At 40.7% G+C, this 23,314-nt stretch overlaps 1 pseudogene; it reads right to left on the bottom strand.

Annotated features, from left to right (window-relative positions):
* Positions 1–210: 210 nt before the first annotated feature.
* LOC145802704 (putative peroxidase 61) lies at positions 211–23,314 on the bottom strand (annotated as a pseudogene).

Raw genomic sequence — 23,314 nt, 5'->3', positions numbered from 1 at the left:
TAACTCCCATTCAAAATGCAACATTAATTCACTTTCTCATTCAATTTAATATCCAATCACCATTAATAACAAAATAACATATCCAAAAGTGAATTGTAACCAACAAGAAGGTTGACTGAATTGTAAGCAAGTGGCCAACAGCTTTTCAGGAAAATAAATGAGGAGGTACTGAGCTCAGGACAAGGAATGCAACAAAAAACGGGAGTGAGATTAATCTGATGACTTCACATTCATGCTGATCTTGAACTGGCCAAGTCCTCCAGATCTTGGTGACAGGCCTTCATATAAAGCCCCAAGCATACGCCTGAAAGTAAAACAAAGGAATAAAAAGTATTTCAGAATGAATAAACACAAAATCAAGCCACAATTGACAACAAGATAGAAGCAGCAACAAAAACCAACCACAGAGCAAAGCTTACCCCTTCAACAATCTGTGGATGGATCTTAGAAGAGCTACATGAATCTCCCCTAACAACATTGGATCCTGAAAATAGTAGGGAGCAGCTAAAACAATAAGATGAGAGTAAGGATAAAGCAAATAGTCTAAAGGCAAAATTAAATACAAGGATCTCAAGAACTTACATAATCATGAAAAGCTTGAATAAATTCATCCAGCATAAATGGCCAAAGCCCCAGAACGTCAGCAAAATTTATTAAAAATCTCCAGACCTAAAAATCAATTCACAGGTAATAACATTAGAATGATCACAATACCTCCATAAGCATCACCATTAGATCTAGTCCATATGTTGCTTGAAAAATTGTAGTTCAATCAACATTTAGTCAGTCTTAATTTTTTGTCTTCCTTACATTTTCAACTAGATGATGCAGCTCAAGTCTGTTCTTGCCACCCCAAAGTTGACTGTGTGAAGTCTAAATCTAAACCAACAGGGCCCAAGAAGCACAATCAATAGGATCAAAGGAACAGTATGAAAAATTTTTAGAATTCAAGGTTTCCTCTAATCTTATCATCTCAAAAACTAACCTACCCTGGAAACTACAGACTGATTTGTTACTATTAGCTAAATATGTTGCGACTCAAAGGGTGAATCCTCCGCTGTATCAGGTCTTGTCACAGGGTTCCTCTGTTAGTTTCTGTTTATGGCCTTGGTCCTCCATGTAACAAAATAACTTACAAAAAAAATTAATAATAAAAAGAAAAGATAATGGAATACCTTGTATAAGTAATGCCGATGTATTGAGACTTGGACAAGTTTCTTATAGACTTCCATTCTGATGATTGCTAAGATACGCTTCTACCTGCCCTGTTGCTACCAATATAAGTCCTACAATGCAAAATCACAACTGTTAAGATAGAAGATAGATAGATCATTAGGAAAAAGCTTATACTAGAATAAAAATACAGTTAATCAACTTTTCTTTATGGAATTGTATACAAGGCATCAAATTAAAGCAATCTGCTGGCTTTTACATGTGGCAATTCGTCGACTGGGAAGCAAATAGCACGACATGAATCTACAAGCAAGTGCTTTAGAAAAATGTACTAGAAATTTCAGTTAGTCATCATTGTTGATTTTTGTACAGAAAATGGTAGTTTTCCGGTTATCGCCCGACCTCAATTAAATTTAAGTTAATCATGTTATTTCTTATCACCACATCTCAGGTTCTCCTCGGTTTTCCTCTATTTTTTTTTTAATCACCCTCCACATGGATCAAATTACTCCTCAATTCACATGTTCAACTTAATAGGAATCGTGCAATCACACAACCATCTTGATACTTTTCCACTTTTTTGTACAACTAGTCACCTCATCCACATAGAACTAGTTTCCTATTTCAAAATCCATTTCTCCTAATCATTCTATTCTTAAGGAGAGCTAAAATTTCTTATCTTTCAAAAAAAAATGTATTAGAAAAAAAAATCAAAGGGGATGCCACTCATGTAGAAAAAGAAGAAAAAACAAAGCAAAACAAAACAAATCAGGAAAAGACACACACACGAAAAAATAAAGGCATATATATCACCTCTGATATCAAAAGACTCTACAAAATTCACAAATTGAGTAAGGCTCAAGGCAACAATTCCCATGACCCAACTACATGAATGCCACCTGTATATCATGTGCATCTTGAACCATATATGTAACCAGAGTCAACACACAATCAGTCAACAAAAAATTCAACCAATGATCTGGTCTAGAAGGTCTTTAAAAACTTGGTTTTTCATGTTATGTAAACTATGTTTTAAATAATGTGATTCGCAAAACAAGAGAATTCCCTTTCGAATACAAACAAATTATTGAAGATGTGTGACCTATTGGGAAGAAAAATATACGAACAAAAAGAAGATGCCACACACCAAAAAACTAAGGCAAAAAAGAAGAAGAGAGAGATTCCATAAAACTTACCTTCAATGCCTCCCATGCAGTAGCATGATCTTCTGGTGCCTGCACAAGGAACAATGAAATAACACATTGTCCTAAAAAACATTTGATAGAATATCCAACATACAACTAGCAAAGGCCCAATACCAATTTTGCAGTTTCATCTTCAAGGTCTGAAGCTGCAATCCAGTCAACTGATGGCTTCAATGAACACGCAATACAAGCATGCAGATAGAGAAAAACGTGGGGTGCCCTTAAAATAATTCATAGCCACATCACTACTTGAAAGGGAAAAATCGTAGATATTTGGTATATTTACATAGCAGATAGCTTTGAAAAGAAAGAGCATTCATGGTAAAAACAAACACTCATCATCCTATTGTCCTAACAGTTGATGAAACAGAGCTTCTTATTCCTAGAGAACAAGTTTATCAGAAATTTCTTGCCACAAGCCTAAGATCCTACAATCAATTTTAACAGCTTTTTCCTTGGGCTATATTTCGATCATTAACTTGTGGTGGGAAAAGTCAAGAAGAAAATGAAGTGAAATAAGACTCTTTTTTTTTCCACTTGATAAATCCATGATCTGACCATAACACTAATTTGTGTTGGTGTGATCGTGCAGGTTTGTCACTTCTGAAATCCCAACTAGAGAATAACAGCCGTTCTGAACAAGCATAGAGGATATCAAAACCATTCAAAAGCAGCATAAATTTGATTTGGAAATCATATCCCACGACTGCTGCGTATTTCACTGTGTCAGTGGTTTGTGGATCCAACGCCAACTCTTGATCAATTTGAAGAATACCTTTTCCTAGTAGTATTTCCTGGTAATAAGAATTATCCACAACATAGGCACTCACAGGGTTCTCATCAAGATCAGCAGTGTTATCAACTGTTGCATTTTGAGGACACCGAGATTTCAAAATCTCTAACAGCACGAGATTCATGATCGGGTCAGGCTTTCCACTGTTTTGAAAATTATAGAGACGATCTTCGAAGAGTGAACAATGTGCAACTCCAACAGTGTGACCACCTATATAAAATAGTCAGTTAGTCATTAACAAACAATTGATTTGTCGTGCATATATCAAATAAATCACTTGAGAAGCAGTGATGACAGCACTATATTCGAAGCATTTTGTTGTGAAATTTTACTGTTTAGCATTACTAGATGAGAAATAAAGGCGGCGAAGGTAAATTACCAAGAAGATAAACCATGTCGATGACATCAAGTCCTTTATTGGCAAATACATTGATGGAATCAGACACGGATATAAAAGGAGCTGGGAGATCCACATTTTGAGCTAGAGATACAAGACCGTCTCTTCACCCTGTTTGCACCGCGTATCTATTTCCTCCAGCCTACATGTACCCAACCCAATATAAACCACCATTGTAAGTTATCACATCATTATATGTTGATTAATAGCAGAGAGAGAGAGAGAGAGAGAGAGAGAGAGAGAGGACACATTACTCACCAAAGACACTACATCTCTGGCAGCCATAACAATGATATCAGCACATGAAACTACTCCAGGACACACTGCCTCAACAGCAGCTTTTGCTGCATCAATAATGTGAAAGCCCCTTACACTTAGATTAGGAAATGCAGTTTTCTCGCTGTTGCTCCCATCTAGTAGGATTGATGCATCACATCCCTTTTCATTGTTTAAACCCAAATAAATAAATAATAAATCAAAGTTAGTGTAACAAAATTCAAATTGAACATCTACATGTAAAATGAACATCTACCACATTAATCAATATCCTAGAACAGTTTCTTCTATTTTTCTCATTAGATATCATAGACCAATTCTATTAATAACAGTTGAACCTGATAAATAATCAAGCATTACAACAATGTCTTCATGTATAGCAACTACTCATGTATACTCAAGCAAATTGATAAGTCAAGCAAACAATGAATGAGCTTTTCCCACAAGTGTCACACTAAAACTGAAGAAGCTTCCAAAGAACAAACTAAAGATAAACTCACTCAGTTATAGTAATTCATTCAGAATCATTACACCAAAGCAAGTTGATTAGCCAATGTTAAAACCCTTGAATAAACTAACTTACAAACTATAAAGCCAGAACGACAAATAAAACAAAATACCACATAAATAAAGAACTCATTTTTGATGAATAATATTGACGTCTTCAAATATTGAATGTTCACTAAATCAAACATACAGCAGAAAAAAATGTATCCAATCCTTGACATATACACACAAATTTCATATGCACAAACAAAATACATACAAAACACTGATGATCATGGACGAGAGAGAGGGAGAGAGAGAGAGAGAGAGAGAGAGAGAGGGTACCTCTTTATTCAAAATTATGATTCTTATCTTCTCACAGAGATTGAAAACCCTAAAGAACAAAATCCACATAAATATCAAAATGCCAACCCCCCAAAAAAGAAACGAGAAAGAAAACAAAAGAAGAAACAACAATTGAAAAAATAAATAAATAAATAAAAATTATAATCTTGAGTCACGTATCGATTTTTTCTTTTAACTGGAATCACAGATCGATCAATTTCAATTTCATAGTTCTTGGTTACAATTTCAATTTCAATAACCAAATCGAGAGAGACGGAAGGAAGAGCTTGTGAGAGACAGAGAATCGATACCTTGCTGGTGCAGATGATGGTGGCGGTGGAGCTTCGAAATCAGAGATTCAGATGAAATCGAAATCAGAGAAATCGAGCCGGTGCAGACGGTGCTGGCGGTGGAGATTCGAAATCGAAATTGCTCTGAATCTCAAAGATGAATCTGTGAGAATGATAAGGGCTTAGAGGGGGTTGAGAGAGGCGAGATTTGAAGCCGTGAGGATTCCAAATAAGATGAACTTCGAAATCAAAATCAAAATAGCCAAGATGAATCACCGAGATTGTATCATTCTGAGATGAATTGATCCATTGAGATGAATCGATCCATTGAGAGGGTTGAGAGAGAGAGCGAACGAGAGAGTGATTGAGTAAAAGATCAGGGATACAAAATGAGTGAGTGAGAGATTAGGACTTCAGAGGCTCGCCCATTTAAGGGAGAAAGAGAGAGGACATTTGAAGGCGCTTTAAGACGCCTTCTGTTATTGAAACAGTACCGTTTCAATATTTTTAAAAAGTGACGTTTAAAAAATGCCGTCGAATGTCATAAAACATGGCGTTTAATAAAACGCCATTAAATGAACGTCGTCGAAACTCATATTTCCTGTAGTGGATGCTAAAGCATAAAACTTACCGAGTACTCCAAGCCAAAACAGAAGCTAATTAGAAATCCATGCATGATCCTAATTATACGGAAATGCCTAATGCAACACATGCAAAAATGCAACTATAGCAGGCTCGGCTATTCTAAACATGGCATATGAAATGCTACAGCTAACATGTATTCAACTTGGAATTGAAAATACAATACAGTTAGTATGATGCGCTGAGCCCGGTGCATGCAAAACAGATGAATGAATGCAAACATGCTATCATACTGTATGCTAATTGAAACATGCCCTAATCTAACCATCATAAGCGGGTAAATAAAAGGGAGAAAGACGTGGGGTTGGAAGACATGCATCACACACACGCACACTTATTACAACGTTGCCCTCGCGCAGAGGGTCCGAATAAATAATATACAGTCCCAAATGAATAAATAATACAGTCTCGAATAAATACAAGAGTCCTAATTAATTTACAAATTAATCTAAGAAAGCTATAAACTGGCATGCAAGCCAGGGACTGCCTCGACTCTGATGAATGATGTATGTTTGGGCTGCCTTGCGCGGAAATCCACTAGGATGCCCCAATTAGCCTCTGTTTTGCAATTATTCTTGGAAAGCGCGCCAAGCTCCAGAAGGTTGCTAATTCTTGATTTGCTGCAACAGAGAGCAGGAAAGGGGCATAGCAATGTATTTTCACATATGTATGCATGTCTCGATCCTCGTGCCACCAATCACGCATCTCGATGCATGATGGCCGAGGGGTCGAATTGTGCAACTCAATATAGAATGAATGCACATGAAAACACAACAAGACCTGACTCCATCATGGATAATCCGGAGTGTCGGTGATTGGGAATTGAAACACGTTCCGTCACTCGAAGTACGAAACGTCCTTCGTTTCCCGTGCTCGGGCTAACTCCTATCCCAAGCACAATGCAATATGCATGATATGCATGAAATGCAACTAAGATACAACCTAACATACACAATGCTATGAAATGGCATACACGATGCACGAGATAACATGGCATACACAATGCGCTAACATACAACCTAGCATACGCAATGCTATGAAATGAAATGGCATACACAATGCATAATGGACTTACACCAACATGAGTGGACCTCAGCCACACTCACATAAGAGGCCATAAGATGAAAATGAGACACTCGAAATGCGTGCACACATGCACGCAAACCGAGGACCGACCCTAAGGCACCAAATGCCACTCTAACAAGACATGGCAAGGCATGGAATATGGCATACAAGCATGCAAATTTCAGTGCTAAAATATGACTCGAAACAGCCCCGAATCATGACAATATAGCACCCGATGCATGAAATGGTCCCGAAATGCAAGATTAAGCACATGAAATGACTTGTAGCTACATCAAGCATGCATTATTTGTACATGAAGTATGAATACAGATTCAAGGAAGCCCCAAAACAAAAATTTTTACAGTTTTAAGCAAGGCCAAACAGCAAACACAAATAGGGCTAAACCGATGCGCAAAAATGGCCCTAAATGTGAGATAAAGAAGCAAGTCACAGCTGCTTTCCCCAAACAGATGAGGGCCCTTCAACAATGTTGAAGAGGGGCCCAAAATATGACCTTTTACAGTTTATGACCGGGCCAAAAACAGTACAAAAGCATGCTCAAAATACTATGCAAAACAAGGCCAAAAAGAGAGCTATAACACAAAGTACAAGAAGGATGCTTCAAACAGTAAAATACCCTTAATGAAATATGAAGAGGGGGTCAAAATAAGGCCATTTATAGTTTGGACCAGAGCCCAAAAACAGAAGCACAAGAGGCTAATGAATCATGCAAAAATGAGGCCGAAAGAGGGATATAAAGGCAAGTGGCAAATGGAAGCCACAAACAGTGATGAACCCTTCAACAATGTTGAAGAAGGACTCAAAATAAGCTTCTTTACAGTTTGGCTCGGAGCCCAGAAATGCTTAAAAACAGGGCTAATATATCATGCAAGAATAGGCCCTAAAAGAGAGGTAAAGAACAAAGGGGGAGAAGAAGACTTCAAACAGCAAAAAGTTCTTATTCAAACATGAAGATGACCTTAAAATATGATCTTTTTCAGTTTGGATCGAAGTCCAAAAATACTTGCGAGTAAAGCTAAACAATCAAGCAAAAAAGTGCAAGTTTAAGGGAAATAGGGACTCACCCTTGAAGAACAACTTTCCAGCAGCTTTTAGTCCGAAAATTTGAGCTTTCAACCTCTTCAAATGTCCTCCAAGGTACTGAAATGAGTAATGGAGGTGATAGGCTAGGGGTTGTAGTGTAAAAAATGGTCCAAGAACAAAGGGTTTTGGAGCTTGGAAGAGAGAGAGAGAGAGAGAGATTTAATGAGAGAGCTTAAAACCAAAATTTTCTAACCCCAAAACACAGCTGGGAGCTGCTGGTTTTATAAGCGAAAGAGGTGGAAAAGAGGTGGAAAAATGGGGGGGAAATTGAAATTCAAATTTCCCCCCAAAAAGGCCAAAAAGTGGGATATAAAGGCAAGTGGTAGCTGCTGGACCCAAATGGCCGAGAGCCCTTCAACAAAGTTGAAGAGGGGCTAAAAAAAAGACACTTTGTAGTTTATGACCAAGTCCGAAACAGCTCACAAGTAAGCCTAAAATACCGTGCAAAAATAGGCCTAAAAGAGCGTTAAAGAAGCAAGTGATAGGAGGAGATCTCAAACAGCAAAAAGTCCTTAATCAAACATTAAAAGGACCTCAAAATATGACTATATCAAGTTCGGGTCGGAGCCCAAAAATGCAGAATGAAGGTTCGGAAGCCAAAACACGCAGTTCGGGGCCCCGAAAGTGGGCTGTTAAGCACCGGAAGTGGTGTCCGACCACGAAGTTGGTCTCTCGGACCGCAGTGTCCCTCAAAAGGGAGTAAATAAGATGTATGCCAAGAACCGGAGCAAACAGAGATGGTTAAGCGGTCCCGAACCGAGGCACACGGCCAATGGCTTCGAAAAATCGGAAACCAGACTCCAAACGGGCAAAATGGCCTACGACCACGAAACGTAGCCTACGGCCACTGAGAGATGATCTACGAGACCTCTCCCTCCCTTCGGGAAGAGAAAACAGAGAAAACAGAGCCTGGTTCGCAAACCGAGGCAAAGCATGAAAGAGTCCGGAAGTCCGGAGGCAAGGCTCGCAGTCGAGACTCTGAAACCCCTGAAAGAGCACAATATGCAACATCACCAAGCACTCAATCGGTGACATCTGAGTCTTAAGGTCGGTCAAAAATGGAGTGTCTACAGTTTCCCCTCTTTGAAAGAACTCGAAAGTCATAAGTGACGGGAGTGAATGTCAAAGCCCAGAGACGACCCATTTTTGACAAGGCCGAAGACTTAGACAAACAGGCAAGATAAACAGAGATGCGCCCGCAGGCATGCCCGCAGGCAGGGGGCAAAATGCAACCGACAATGCAAGAAGCCGAAGGTACTTCATGATCATGCAAATGTCGTAAGCTGTAATGAAGCACATATTCACAATAAATGCGACAGTTTTAAACGAGAAGGCAAATCAAACTACATTTCATGCAGTTATGGTGCAATCTTAGCGAGCATGTGTGATAGATACACAAAAGTGAAGAGAGTGTGCTGGGTACACTATATGAATAAAGTGTGATTGATACACTAAGTGAAGCAAAGTGTGATGGATACATAAAGTGAACAGAGTGTGATTGATACACTGAAGGCGAACACAGAGTGTGATAGATGCACTACGTGAAGCAGAGTATGATGGATATACAAAAAGTGAACGCAAAGTGTGATGGATGCACTAAGTGAACAGAGTGTGATTGATACACTAAAGGTGAACACAAAGTGTGATAGATGCACTATGTGAACAAAGTGTGATTGATACACTAAAAGTGAACGCAAAGTGTGATAGATGCACTTAGTGAATAGAGTATGATAGATATACTAAAAATGAACACAAAGTGTGATAGATGCACAATGTGAGGAGAGTATGATTGATACACTGAAGGTGAACTAAAAGTGAACATAAAGTGTGATAGATGCACTTAGTGAACAAGTGCGATGGATACACAAAAGGTGAACACAAAGTGTGATAGATGCACTAAGTGAACAGAGTATGATTGATATACTAAATGTGAACACGAAGTGTGATAGATGCACTTAGTGAACAGGGTATGATTGATATACTGAAAATGAATAAAAAGTGTGATAGATGCACTTAGTGAACGGAGTATGATTGATATACTGAAAATGAACACAAAGTGTGATAGATGCACAATGTGAGCAGAGTATGATTGATATACTAAATGTGAACACGAAGTGTAATAGATGCACTTAGTGAACAGAGTATGATTGATATACTGAAAATGAACACAAAATGTGATAGATGCACAATGTGAGCAGAGTATGATTGATATACTAAATGTGAACACGAAGTGTGATAGATGCACTTAGTGAACGATGTATGATTGATATACTGAAAATGAACACAAAGTGTGATAGATGCACAATGTGAGCAGAGTATGATTGATATACTAAATGTGAACACGAAGTGTGATAGATGCACTTAGTGAACAGAGTATGATTGATATACTGAAAATGAACACAAAGTGTGATAGATGCACAATGTGAGCAGAGTATGATTGATATACTAAATGTGAACACGAAGTGTGATAGATGCACTTAGTGAACGATGTATGATTGATATATTGAAAATGAACACAAAGTGTGATAGATGCACAATGTGAGCAGAGTATGATTGATATACTAAATGTGAACACGAAGTGTGATAGATGCACTATGTGAACTGGTGTGATTGATACACTAAAAATGAACACAAAGTGTGATAGATGCACAATGTGAGCAGAGTATGATTGATATACTAAATGTAAACACGAAGTGTGATAGATGCACTATGTGAACTGGTGTGATTGATACACTAAAAATGAACACAAAGTGTGATAGATGCACAATGTGAGCAGAGTATGATTGATATACTAAATGTGAACACGAAGTGTGATAGATGCACTATGTGAACTGGTGTGATTGATACACTAAAAATGAACACAAAGTGTGATAGATGCACAATGTGAGCAGAATATGATTGATATACTAAATGTGAACACGAAGTGTGATAGATGCACTTAGTGAACAGAGTATGATTGATATACTGAAAATGAACACAAAGTGTGATAGATGCACTTAGTGAGCAGAGTATGATTGATATACTAAATGTGAACACGAAGTGTGATAGATGCACTATGTGAACTGGTGTGATTGATACACTAAAAGTGAACACAAAGTGTGATAGATGCACAATGTGAGCAGAGTATGATTGATATACTAAATGTGAACACGAAGTGTGATAGATGCACTATGTGAACTGGTGTGATCGATACACTAAAAATGAACACAAAGTGTGATAGATGCACAATGTGAGCAGAGTATGATTGATGTACTAAATGTGAACACGAAGTGTGATAGATGCACTATGTGAATTGGTGTGATTGATACACTAAAAATGAACACAAAGTGTGATAGATGCACAATGTGAGCAGAGTATGATTGATACACTAAAGAAATGAAGTGTGATTGATACACTAACTAAAGGATCTCAAACGGAACTTCTTTGAAGGAACCGTACATACAATATCGTGCCTGAATGAGAAAGAAACTTGATAGGTACAATGCAATACAATGCATGATGTTTAAGGAATGCAATAAACAAGCGTAACGGCGCTTTAGAAAGCACCTCATGGGGTGAGTGGCGATGAACCGCTTCGCTCTGATGGGGATCTCCCCTCGTGCTCTTCGAACACTTACCTTCAACTCACTGTACAAAGGCTCTAAAATACTGACAAGGATTCTTTACGTAGAACACTTTGGATGTTGCCTTTCTTCTCGATCACATTCGCAACTTTCCCTATTCTCTAACGGGGTGACAGACTAGGTTGGTTCAGTATCCAGAATTGAGGTGCATACACGCTATCTCAACCTATGGGGCTTCCATACAGATTTCAAGCCGAGGACACGCCTCTGGGTATTTAAACCAGACTTTAGTCCCGGAAATCCCGAACCTTTACGTTCTAGGCATCAGCCATTCGAACTCTAGTTTCCACCGTCGCAGTTGGTCTCCGAGGAACTCATTGCGAACACAACCAAGATGTCTCTGGCAGGGAATGGTACTCAGGGAGAGCACTTCTGATCGCCATTTTGGCTTGAAGCAGACTTGATCTTGAGCTTGAGGTAGAGGCACACTCATACTTCGGAGCTTTGGCAAGACTTGAAGGGGTACACACGGAATGTAGTCTTGGAACTTACTGAAGTTGAAACAAACTCAGATACCCGACATTTTCCTCTTTTGCTTTTGCTTTGCAGTCCGGAACCATATATAGCTTCAGATAGGTCCTGGTTCTACTGTTCTGACGTGACTTGGGTTGAATCCTGCGATTTTATGAAAGAACAAATTCTATTTTGTACAAATGTGGAGAACGGCACGGCACTCGGAGCACAAAACGATTTTATTTTTGAAATTGAGAGATGAGTTTTCGACCAAGTATTGAGCCTACGACTGAACACAGCAAAACGACTCAACAAGGAAATAAAAGGCACACAACCTAGACATATCGAGTAACACTCGAAACGACTCAAAACAAGAATCGAGATAAAACAAAAAGACACGACACGCAGACGTGCATAGGGAGCCTGTTTCACCGGGTAGTGTTTCTCGCTCTTTCTCATTTGTGATTCTCACATCACTCGGCCCTCAGGCTCTGTTTTTTTGAAAAAGCCCTCTTCTCACTTTTTCTCTCATCGCACATCTCTCTATTCTTCAATCTCTCATTTTTCATCCCTCCCCTGGGTGGTTGATGGATGAACAACAAATTGTGGGCTCGTGCCTCTAGCATTCTGCTAGATTCTTCTTTTCCTGTGCGCAGCTAGTGAGTTCCTCTCTCAGAGGGGTTGTGCTACAACAGGATGTGTAGCAAATCTGCAGCTAACATCGGTTGATGATGCTCTGTCGGGGAGTTTGGACGTGGTTAGACCTGTCCAGATGAGGAAGTGGAATATCTTGCCCCATTCTAGTTCGTGCTTCGCACTTTGCTTGATACCTCGTTTCTTGGAGGATGTGAGAGCTTTCTGCCCTTTGTTGTGCCTGGCAAATACGGTGCCCTTTCCGACAAGTAGAGTGCCCTTTCTGGCAAGTATTTTGACAAAGGGGAAAAGACAGAACACCTGACTCAACTGTGCCCCTAGTTCATCATTTTGACCATTTTTTGTTTTTGCTTTCTACTAAAACAGTTTTGACCAACATGAGAGTTAGATTAACGCGCTTGTTCGATTTTCTGATTTAAAATCATGCAAGTTAGGCTGTGAGCACTGAGAGTTTTCCTTTTTTGGGTCCGAGAAATGGTCCAGTTTTGAAAATGGAATATTTTTCGAGAAGATTAGTCAACCTCAGTAAAAATTCTCAAAAACTATTTTTGCAAACGACCACTGCTCAACGAGCACGGAACCTACTCTCGAGATGCACAACCTCGGATTCGAAGGAAAATTGCCCTTTGCTTGAGGGGAACTGCATGGCAACGGAAAGTTGCCCCTTGTTTGAACGGCACCACAGCGCATTGAATGGCAACGGAAAGTTGCCCCTTGTCTGAATGGCACCGCAGCGCATTAAATGGCAACGGAAAGTTGCCCCTTGTCTGAATGGCCCCGCAGCGCATTATAGTCAGTCCTCAGAGTGACGAACACAACCAAATTCTCGGATATAGAGAAAGCGAAGATGATCAAAACCATTACATGGGCACAGTCAATTTGAAGTGTTTTACGGCTGGACTTCAGAATGAAGTTGCCCACGTATCCCAAAGATGGGAATCAAGCCTCACGTAGTTCGGGGTTAAGGTACACTCAGGTATTAACCTCTCCTTTTTAGGCTCTAACTTTTGCTAAGGCGCCCGTTGCGGGTTTTCGACCTTGCGAGCTTTGTTCTTTTTTTGTTTCAATTTTTGTATTTTTTCATTCTTTTTCATTCTTTTTCGATTTTTCTTTTTTTTTTTTGTTCTTTTCTTTGCATTTTTCTTTTTTGTTCTTTTCTCTTTTTTGTTCTTTTTCTTCTTTTCTTGCTCTAACTTTTGCCTGGGTCGCCCTTCCGGGTTTTCGGCCCAGCGAGCCTCTCAAGGGTAAAAGTGTAGCTTTATCCATGTCCAATGGTTTTGAGATCCTGAAGTCGTCTGAATCCAGGAGAATGGCTGCTGTATTGATTCGCTGAAGAACCCATCTTCGGTTCTTCGAGCACATCAGACATTTTTGCCCCTAGTTAGAGGGGTGCTTCTGTTCTAGCTTTACAAGCTTCTTCTGATGAGATCTGATCTTCTTGATCTGACTTTGGTGCCTCTTGATCGAGGGCTGCTTCCAATCTGGCCACACAGGCCTACCTTTATGGTCGATCGTTGAACACTTCGAATTGTGGTTCAAGGTTTTAAAGCAAGGACTTAAGTTTTGAGGCTGAGAGCGATCCTAAGCTGTACAATCTCGAGAGCGATTCCACACAAGTCTTCGCAAGATCGCGCAAAACATTTTGTTTTTGAAAGTTTTTAAAGAAGCGACAAATCGCTCGCACTGAAGATAGTGTGGAACCAGTCTGGATCAAGCCAGGGTCCTTCTCAATACTCACGCTGACAAGCATGATTTCAATCATTAAGGGCTTAGCACGCCTTTCTTTCTCTTGAATGATCAAAGTTTTGCAAAACCCGAGGAATTCCTTCCTCTTCGTTTTCACCGCAGTGTTCGAAAAGTTTTGAAAAACTTAGGTCGATGCAATGAATTCAAAGCACAGAAAAGACAGCTTCTAATCAAATACTGCCATCTCATTTGGAATTTCTGGTACAACTGGCACAAGGCAGAAGCAAATGCGAGAGCGTGAAAATCACTGCTGTTTCATTCAAAATCTGTTGGCACAACTGGCTCCCCGGCAGAAACAGACTCAAAAGAAAACAAAAGGACAAACACAAAACAAAATAGTGATATCCGAGGTAACGCCCCCCGGAATCACCCGACTCCTACACAACAGGACTGACTCGATACAACAAGACAAACCCAAAACAAAAGAGACTGACTCAAAACAAAAAAACAGACTCAAAAACAACAAGACTGACCCAATACCCAAGTCAGAAACTGGCATTCACAAATGCTCAAAACAGTGCCTGTCCTTCCCACATTTGGGGTAAATCGAGTGCCACCCGCAGCTGGTTCAACCTCTGATCAGATCATATTATCCCCCCACAAATTCACTGATCAAGTGCCGATAGACTTTGTAGGACTTGGTGCGGCAATGACCCCGTTGTCGAACAGATCTTGTACATCATGGCACAGACGAAAGCAACTGTCGGTGTCATGACCGGTTTGTTGATGGTAGGCGCAGTACTTAGTCTGATCATGTTTTGCAGGGATAGGATCGGGTAGGGGCCGTTGTTCCAACGGTTTCAGATGCCCTTTCCGGATTAAGACCTCTAGAGCCTTTGACAAAGGCATATGAAGTGGGGTAAAAACCCTCTTGACTCGAGGTGGGTATTTGGTTCCTTGTGAGCTACTTCCGGACGGACCGGTGAATGGGGTAGCTGTTTTTTATACGGTGGTGGTAACCATGCCCACATCAGAAGATCTTGCAGCTGCATCACCACTGGTGGTTGTATTTGAACTGCGGGAAAATGCCCTCATGGGCTGCTCTTTCTCCTGGTCAAGAAGGCCCTGCTTCATAGCGTCCTCTATTTGTACCCCCATCTCATGCAGATCAGAAAAGGTAGGGAAGGGGAATACAATAATCTTTTGCATCAGTTTTGGCTGGAGATTGCGCACAATCATCCTGATCTAGTCATTGTCAGTAGGCCTCAGGGTCATCATCGATGCCTTCGCCCTCCACCGAGTTACGAAATCTGAGAAAGTCTCTTTGGGCTCCTGCCTCGTTGTTTCGAGATCACGAGTTGTAATCTCGATCTGGGTATCGTATGAGTACTGTGCGACAAAGGCCTCAGCCATTTCATCCCAGCTTCGTTTCACTGATTCCTCCAATTTGGCATACCAGATGGCCGCGATTCCTGACAGGGTCCTGCCAAAAAGGGAAAGCTTCTGTAATCTTGTCAAGCCTATCGGGCGCAGAACATCTGAAAACAAACTCAGGTGGACCATGGGATCCCCTGACCCGTCAAAACGGTCGATGTGAGGCATCTTGAAACTGTCCGGCAGTGTCACGGCTGCGTCGGTGTACCCGTCCTCAATGTCCGGGATGGACTTTACCCCCTGGGATTTTTTGAACAACTTTTCAAGCTTGCTCAACTTCAACGTTGTATGGTCTACCTCGAACTCAAAGGGAGAATCCGGCAGGTTGATCGGTGCTTTAGATAGCTGGGGTAGGACCGGGGGCGGAGGTGGCCCTGTCGGAATGTCTGTATCTTCCTGGACATTAGCTGTCTCCCCGGGGGTTGGAATACTTGGCGGGGGGGGGGGAGCAGATGTTCCTGTTTGCTGCTGCAGCCGGACAATTAAGTCTGCCTGTTGGGCCATGACCGCAGCCTGCTGTTTGGCGAATTCAGCTTGGCGGACAGCATCTTGCTGCATGAGTTTCATACTTTCTTGCATCTGGCACATCATTGCCTCCATCCCTGATGTGTTCTGTTGATCCATCTACCTGACTGGTGGGGTGACTAAAAACTGATAAAAAACTGAGGCCTCAGCCTGGCTATTCACTGGTGGGGTGGATAAGGGCCACTGATCTGGTAACTGCTGAACCGGTGATCTGTGCCTAACTGGCCCCTTTTACCCTGCCTCTGGCGGAGGAACACTGATTTGTCCTTGAACTGAATCTCTGACCTAACAAAGTCTATCAGCACAAGTCCGACGAACCTCGGGGAATATCGGAGTCTTCTGAAGCTATGGTTCCAGGACTACCTAACAAAAGGGAAAACATGCAGCATCTCAGCCTAATTTCACCCGAACAGATATGAGCATAGTTGAATGAGTGTGTTTTCTACTGAATTCTGCCCAAAATTCTGCCGGTGAACTGATACCCTCAGGTAAAACTGATTCCCAGATACTGATGCCCGCAGTCCTGATGCCCAATCTTGCAAACTGTTACATGCATTCCTGTAGGGACACACCCTAAAAGCACATAGCAAGCAAGTGAGAGCCAAAACACCCCTATGTTGGGGTAGGGTTTCCCTGTCCTATTTTGTCAGGAGCTAGGGTTTCACTACGCACTCAGTGGTTTCAAACAACCTAAATCGGGTAAGTAACCTGTCCTAGTTTGGAATGGTCACTATGGATCCGAATATGCACTAGGTCGAATGGTCAAAAAGGGTGCCCCGGTAAAACCGGGGTTTGTGTTCCCATACTGGCAGAGCCCACAATCGGTCAGCCTTATGGTCATGCCTTGACAAGACAAGCCTCCGGCAAACCGTTCAGGAATAGCAGATGGCAAACACGGTGTCCTAGGCGCACCAATGCACATGCAATGAAAAAAAACACATAAGTGTAGTCAAAAACAGATATCATGAGTTCGAGTTAAGTTCTCTAAATCCCCAACAGAGTCGCCAGAAACTGTAGACGTCCCCGAACGCCTCGGGAGGAACGAGCTCCCCGTTCCGTTCGATATTGGGCTCACTACAGCTCAGGACTCTAAAATTGTCACGGTTCTAAATCTGAACCAAAGAGTCCAAATCCAGCAAATCATTTTGAGAAAAACAGATTTTGAAAGAAGTGCCAAACATGGACTGCTTTGCCAGATACAGAATCGCCACCTAAATATTTTATTTTGGAGAAATTTAGGAAACCCTGACTCGTTTGCCTAAGGCCACGTGTCCGTCATCACCAAAGTTGCCTCGGCTCGGGAACTTGGGTAAGATTGGGGAAGGTCACTTCGTGAGCACCCCCGCTCGCCCGATCAAAGATCGGCCTCTACTAACCATGATATCAAGTTTTGAAAACATTGTGTGTTCTTATTCCGGTTATTAGCCTAGATTACTATGTGATACGCACAGCATACAAGTATAGACTGGGTCGCCTGAATTGGAACAAAACATTTCATGTTTGTTTATTTGAAAATGGTTTGATGGTGCTACTCGCAAGTAGGCTAAGACGTGGATTTGCCACCCTCGGGTGGGCTTAGAAAACATGATTTTGCCACTATCTAGTGGGCTTAAAACACATATTTAATGAATTGTTCCAATTCAAATAACCCAACCTTCACCCACAGGCATTCAGGCAGTTATATCACATAAGCATATAGCCTCATGGTAAGCATGCTATTCATGGCAGTCACTCACACGCATGCAAGGATGCTAAAGCATAAAACTTACCGAGTACTCCAAGCCAAAATAGAAGCTAATTAGAAATCCATGCATGATCCTAATTATACGGAAATGCATAATGCAACACATGCAAAAATGCAACTATAGCAGGCTCGGCTATTCTAAACATGGCATATGAAATGCTACAGCTAACATGTATTCAACTTGGAATTGAAAATACAATGCAGTTAGTATGATGCGCCGAGCCCGGTGCGTGCAAAACAGATGAATGAATGCAAACATGCTATCATACTGTATGCTAATTGAAACATGCCCTAATCTAACCATCATAAGCTGGTAAATAAAAGGGAGAAAGACGTGGGGTTGGAAGACATGCATCACACACACGCACACTTATTACAACGTTGCCCTCGCGTAGAGGGTCCGAATAAATAATATACAGTCCCAAATGAATAAATAATACAGTCTCGAATAAATACAAGAGTCCTAATTAATTTACAAATTAATCTAAGAAAGCTATAAACTGGCATGCAAGCCAGGGACTGCCTCGACTCTGATGAATGATGTATGTTTGGGCTGCCTTGCGCGGAAATCCACTGGGATGCCCCAATTAGCCTCTGTTTTGCAATTATTCTTGGAAAGCGCGCCAAGCTCCAGAAGGTTGCTAATTCTTGATTTGCTGCAACAGAGAGCAGGAAAGGGGCAAAGCAATGTATTTTCACATATGTATGCATGTCTCGATCCTCGTGCCACCAATCACGCATCTCGATGCATGATGGCCGAGGGATCGAATTGTGCAACTCAATATAGAATGAATGCACATGAAAACACAACAAGACCTGGCTCCATCATGGATAATCCGGAGTGTCGGTGATTGGGAATTGAGACACGTTCCGTCACTCGAAGTACGAAACGTCCCTCGTTTCCCGTGCTCGGGCTAACTCCTATCCCAAGCACAATGCAATATGCATGATATGCATGAAATGCAACTAAGATACAACCTAACATACACAATGCTATGAAATGGCATACACGATGCACGAGATAACATGGCATACACAATGCGCTAACATACAACCTAGCATACGCAATGCTATGAAATGAAATGGCATACACAATGCATAATGGACTTACACCAACATGAGTGGACCTCAGCCACACTCACATAAGAGGCCATAAGATGAAAATGAGACACTCGAAATGCGTGCACACATGCACGCAAACCGAGGACCGACCCTAAGGCACCAAATGCCACTCTAACAAGACATGGCAAGGCATGGAATATGGCATACACGCATGCAAATTTCAGCGCTAAAATATGACTCGAAACAGCCCCGAATCATGACAATATAGCATCCGATGCATGAAATGGTCCCGAAATGCAAGATTAAGCACATGAAATGACTTGTAGCTACATCAAGCATGCATTATTTGTACATGAAGTATGAAGAAAGATTCAAGGCAGCCCCAAAAAAAACATTTTTACAGTTTTAAGCAAGGCCAAACAGAAAACACAAATAGGGCTAAACCGATGCGCAAAAATGGCCCTAAATGTGAGATAAAGAAGCAAGTCACAGCTGCTTGCCCAAACAAATGAGGGCCCTTCAACAATGTTGAAGAGGGGCCCAAAATATGACCTTTTACAGTTTATGACCGGGCCAAAAACAGTACAAAAGCATTCTCAAAATACTATGCAAAACAAGGCCAAAAAGAGAGCTATAACACAAAGTACAAGAAGGATGCTTCAAACAGTAAAAGACCCTTAATGAAATATGAATAGGGGGTCAAAATAAGGCCATTTATAGTTCGGACCAGAGCCCAAAAATAGAAGCACAAGAGGCTAATGAATCATGCAAAAACGAGGCCGAAAGAGGGATATAAAGGCAAGTGGAAAATGGAAGCCACAAACAGTGATGAACCCTTCAACAATGTTGAAGAAGGGATCAAAATAAGCTTCTTTACAGTTTGTCTCGGAGCCCAGAAATGCTTAAAAATAGGGCTAACATATCATGCAAGAATAGGCCCTAAAAGAGAGGTAAAGAACAAAGGGGGAGAAGAAGACTTCAAACAGCAAAAAGTTCTTATTCAAACATGAAGATGACCTCAAAATATGATCTTTTTCAGTTTGGATCGAAGTCCAAAAATACTTGCAAGTAAAGCTAAACAATCAAGCAAAAAAGTGCAAGTTTAAGGAAAATAGGGACTCACCCTTGAAGAACAACTTTCCAGCAGCTTTTAGTCCGAAAATCTGAGCTTTCAACCTCTTCAAATGTCCTCCAAGGTACTGAAATGAGTAATGGAGGTGATAGGCTACGGGTTGTAGTGTAAAAAATGGTCCAAGAACAAAGGGTTTTGGAGCTTGGAAGAGAAAGAGAGAGAGATTTAATGAGAGAGCTCAAAACCAAAATTTTCTAACCCCAAAACACAGCTGGGAGCTGCTGGTTTTATAAGCAAAAGAGGTGGAAAAGAGAGGGAAAAATGGGGGGGACATTGAAATTCAAATTTCCCTCCAAAAAGGCCAAAAAGTGGGATATAAAGGCAAGTGATAGCTGCTGGACCCAAATGGCCGAGAGCCCTTCAACAAAGTTGAATAGGGGCTCAAAACAATACACTTTGTAGTTTATGACCAAGTCCGAAACAGCTCACAAGTAAGCCTAAAATACCGTGCAAAAATAGGCCTAAAAGAGCGTTAAAGAAGCAAGTGATGGGAGGAGATCTCAAACAGTAAAAGGTCCTTAATCAAACATTAAAATGACCTCAAAATATGACTATCTCAAGTTCGGGTCGGAGCCCAAAAATGCAGAATGAAGGTTCGGAAGCGAAACCCGAAAGTGGGCTGTTAGGCACCGGAAGTGGTGTCCTACCACGAAGTTATTCTCTCGGACCGCAGTGTCCCTCAAAAGGGAGTAAATAAGATGTATGCCAAGAACCGGAGCAAACAGAGATGGTTAAGCGGTCCCGAACTAAGGCACACGGCCAATGGCTCCGAAAAATCGGAAACCAGACTCCAAACGGGCAAAATGGCCTACGACCACGAAACGTAGCCGACGGCCACTGAGAGATGATCTACGAGACCTCTCCCTCCCTTCGGGAAGAGAAAACAGAGAAAACAGAGCTTGGTTCGCAAACCGAGGCAAAGCATGAAAGAGTCCAGAAGTCCGGAGGCAAGGCTCGCAGCCGAGACTCTAAAACCCCTGAACGAGCACAATATGCAACATCACCAAGCGCTCAATCGGTGACGTCTGAGTCTTAAGGTCGGTCAAAAATGGGGTGTCTACAGTGTGATAAATTTATTCGTCAACTAAAGTTATATATACAGTACTGAATAACTATTTGGTGACGAAAATGACAGTTTTTGGTGATAAAATGTTGTTTTATTGGTGACAAAAAATTTTGTCATCAAAGTAATTTTATTGGTTACGAAATTATTTTTCCTCACGGTGATTTTTAGTGACAAACATTCAATGACAAAACTAGTGACGAAAATATTTCCTCACAAATATCTATAGTGACGAAATTAGCTCTTTGGAGACAAAAAATTTTCGTCATTCAAGACCCAACTTGGTTTCAAGCTCCAAGTTCATACTCGATTCCTTTTAGGATTGCCAAGTCTTGGATTCATGGAAGCCGGGTAAATGAAGAATATGAATCATCATACAATGATTTAGAAGAAACCTTGATTACATTGCAAAGAATTTCAAATTCCTTATTCCATCTTCTGCGGTCAGATGAGTAATTTACTGAATTTTCAAATTGATTTGCAATCACGAACTTCTTCCTTAACATCATTTACTTTAACCGCTATGCACTTATAGTCACCATCATAGAAGAGTTGCTTGGTTTGCTCAAGGTCTCTAATGGCATCCTGATAATTTTTGTAACACGAGCCATATCGGTCTGTGAATGAGTTGTATCTGTTGGACAATCTTCACTGTATTTAAATAAATTAAATTCTGTTGTGTACTAAACAACAACCAGAATATAAAGAAATAAAGGAAATGAGAGAATTTGTTTGATTACAAAAATCAAACTCAAAATAAAAATAAATAAATAAAAACAGATTTTATTTTGTTACAAAAACAAAATTAAAATCTGATTTAAATAAATAATAATAACACTAAAAATAAATTAAATAACTTACTTGATTTAATTTCTTCGAATTATAACCTGATCAAGTCTAGTGTTTGACACTGTGTCCTTAAGACAGATTCGTCCTCTCCACGGTGCTTTCAGAATTTGGACGTCTATCTCCCAGGATGAAATGATCTACTACAAACAATAACAGCAGTACAAATTGTTTGCCTTACGAACACACTAAGTGTTTACACTCTTTCACACAAAAATAAAATGCAGCAAAATGAAGAATAGAATTTGCAGAAGTGAAATACGAAATTTCTGGATGATCAATGAATGTCAAAAATCAAATGAGGGTGGTTCTATTTATAGATGCAAAGGTGGCTCTTGGTTTTGAATTGAACATGTATGAAACCTGTTGGTTTTGAATTCAAACAGATTTGAATCTGTTGGGTTATATTTCAAACAAATAACAAAACGGGAAGGGCCCTGTTTGGATGTACAGCAAAGCCAAACCAGTTTATTTCCGATTTAATTTGAATTCTGAATTTTATTTTATACAAAATAAAATTAAATTCAAATGTTTTTGGCCTAAAAAGATTAGTATTGGGCCGAACAAGCCCAACCACACACCACGCACCTGCGCTCAAGCCTAGGCCCAGCCCAGCCGACCAACGGCGCGCGGGGTGATTTTTGGGTCTAATGGGTTTAGCCTATTTTGCCCATAACCTCTCCCTCTAAATCATTTGGGTATCCCTTGGGGCACACCCCAAGTACCAAACCCAAGCCTTATAAACCCATTCAAAACCTCCCACCAAATCAATGTGGGACAAGCCATTTTACAACCTTAAGGAATTTCCACCAAAACTCCATTTCCATGGAACACACTTTGGCTTCAATTTCCCATTCACTCGGTAATGGTTTTGAGCAACCAAATATACCACGTGAATTACAACGCAGCATAGAACGTGTTACCACTTTGATTCGTGAAAATCGATGCACGGGGCCCACCTAAAAAATATACCGAACTTAGGATAAAATTCTAATTTTACCCATAATTTATAACCACTTTCAACAGTATCTGTCCTTCCATGCATCATATATGTTATCATGACGAGAATTAAGAACCCCAAGAATGTCCCTAGCCTTAGAGGATGCTAAGTCAATTGCAATCTCAGTTAGGCCACGAATATCAGCATCTGAAGCACGCCAATCAGATTTCGTAAGCTTCATGCACTCATGCTGATCAATAGTCTTAGAACATATTTGCTTGAGCTTAGTATGTTGTTTAGCAAACGAGGGACCAATCAACATGAACATGAATACAAGAGAAACTAGCATGGAACAACTACCAAAAAACGATGCCAT

Source organism: Camellia sinensis, chromosome 11 (genome assembly GCF_055761805.1).
Source record: "Camellia sinensis isolate YWXY chromosome 11, ASM5576180v1, whole genome shotgun sequence".
Taxonomy (NCBI): domain Eukaryota; kingdom Viridiplantae; phylum Streptophyta; class Magnoliopsida; order Ericales; family Theaceae; genus Camellia; species Camellia sinensis.
Note: the sequence above shows the minus strand (reverse complement) of the source record. Positions and strands in the feature narration are given on the sequence as shown.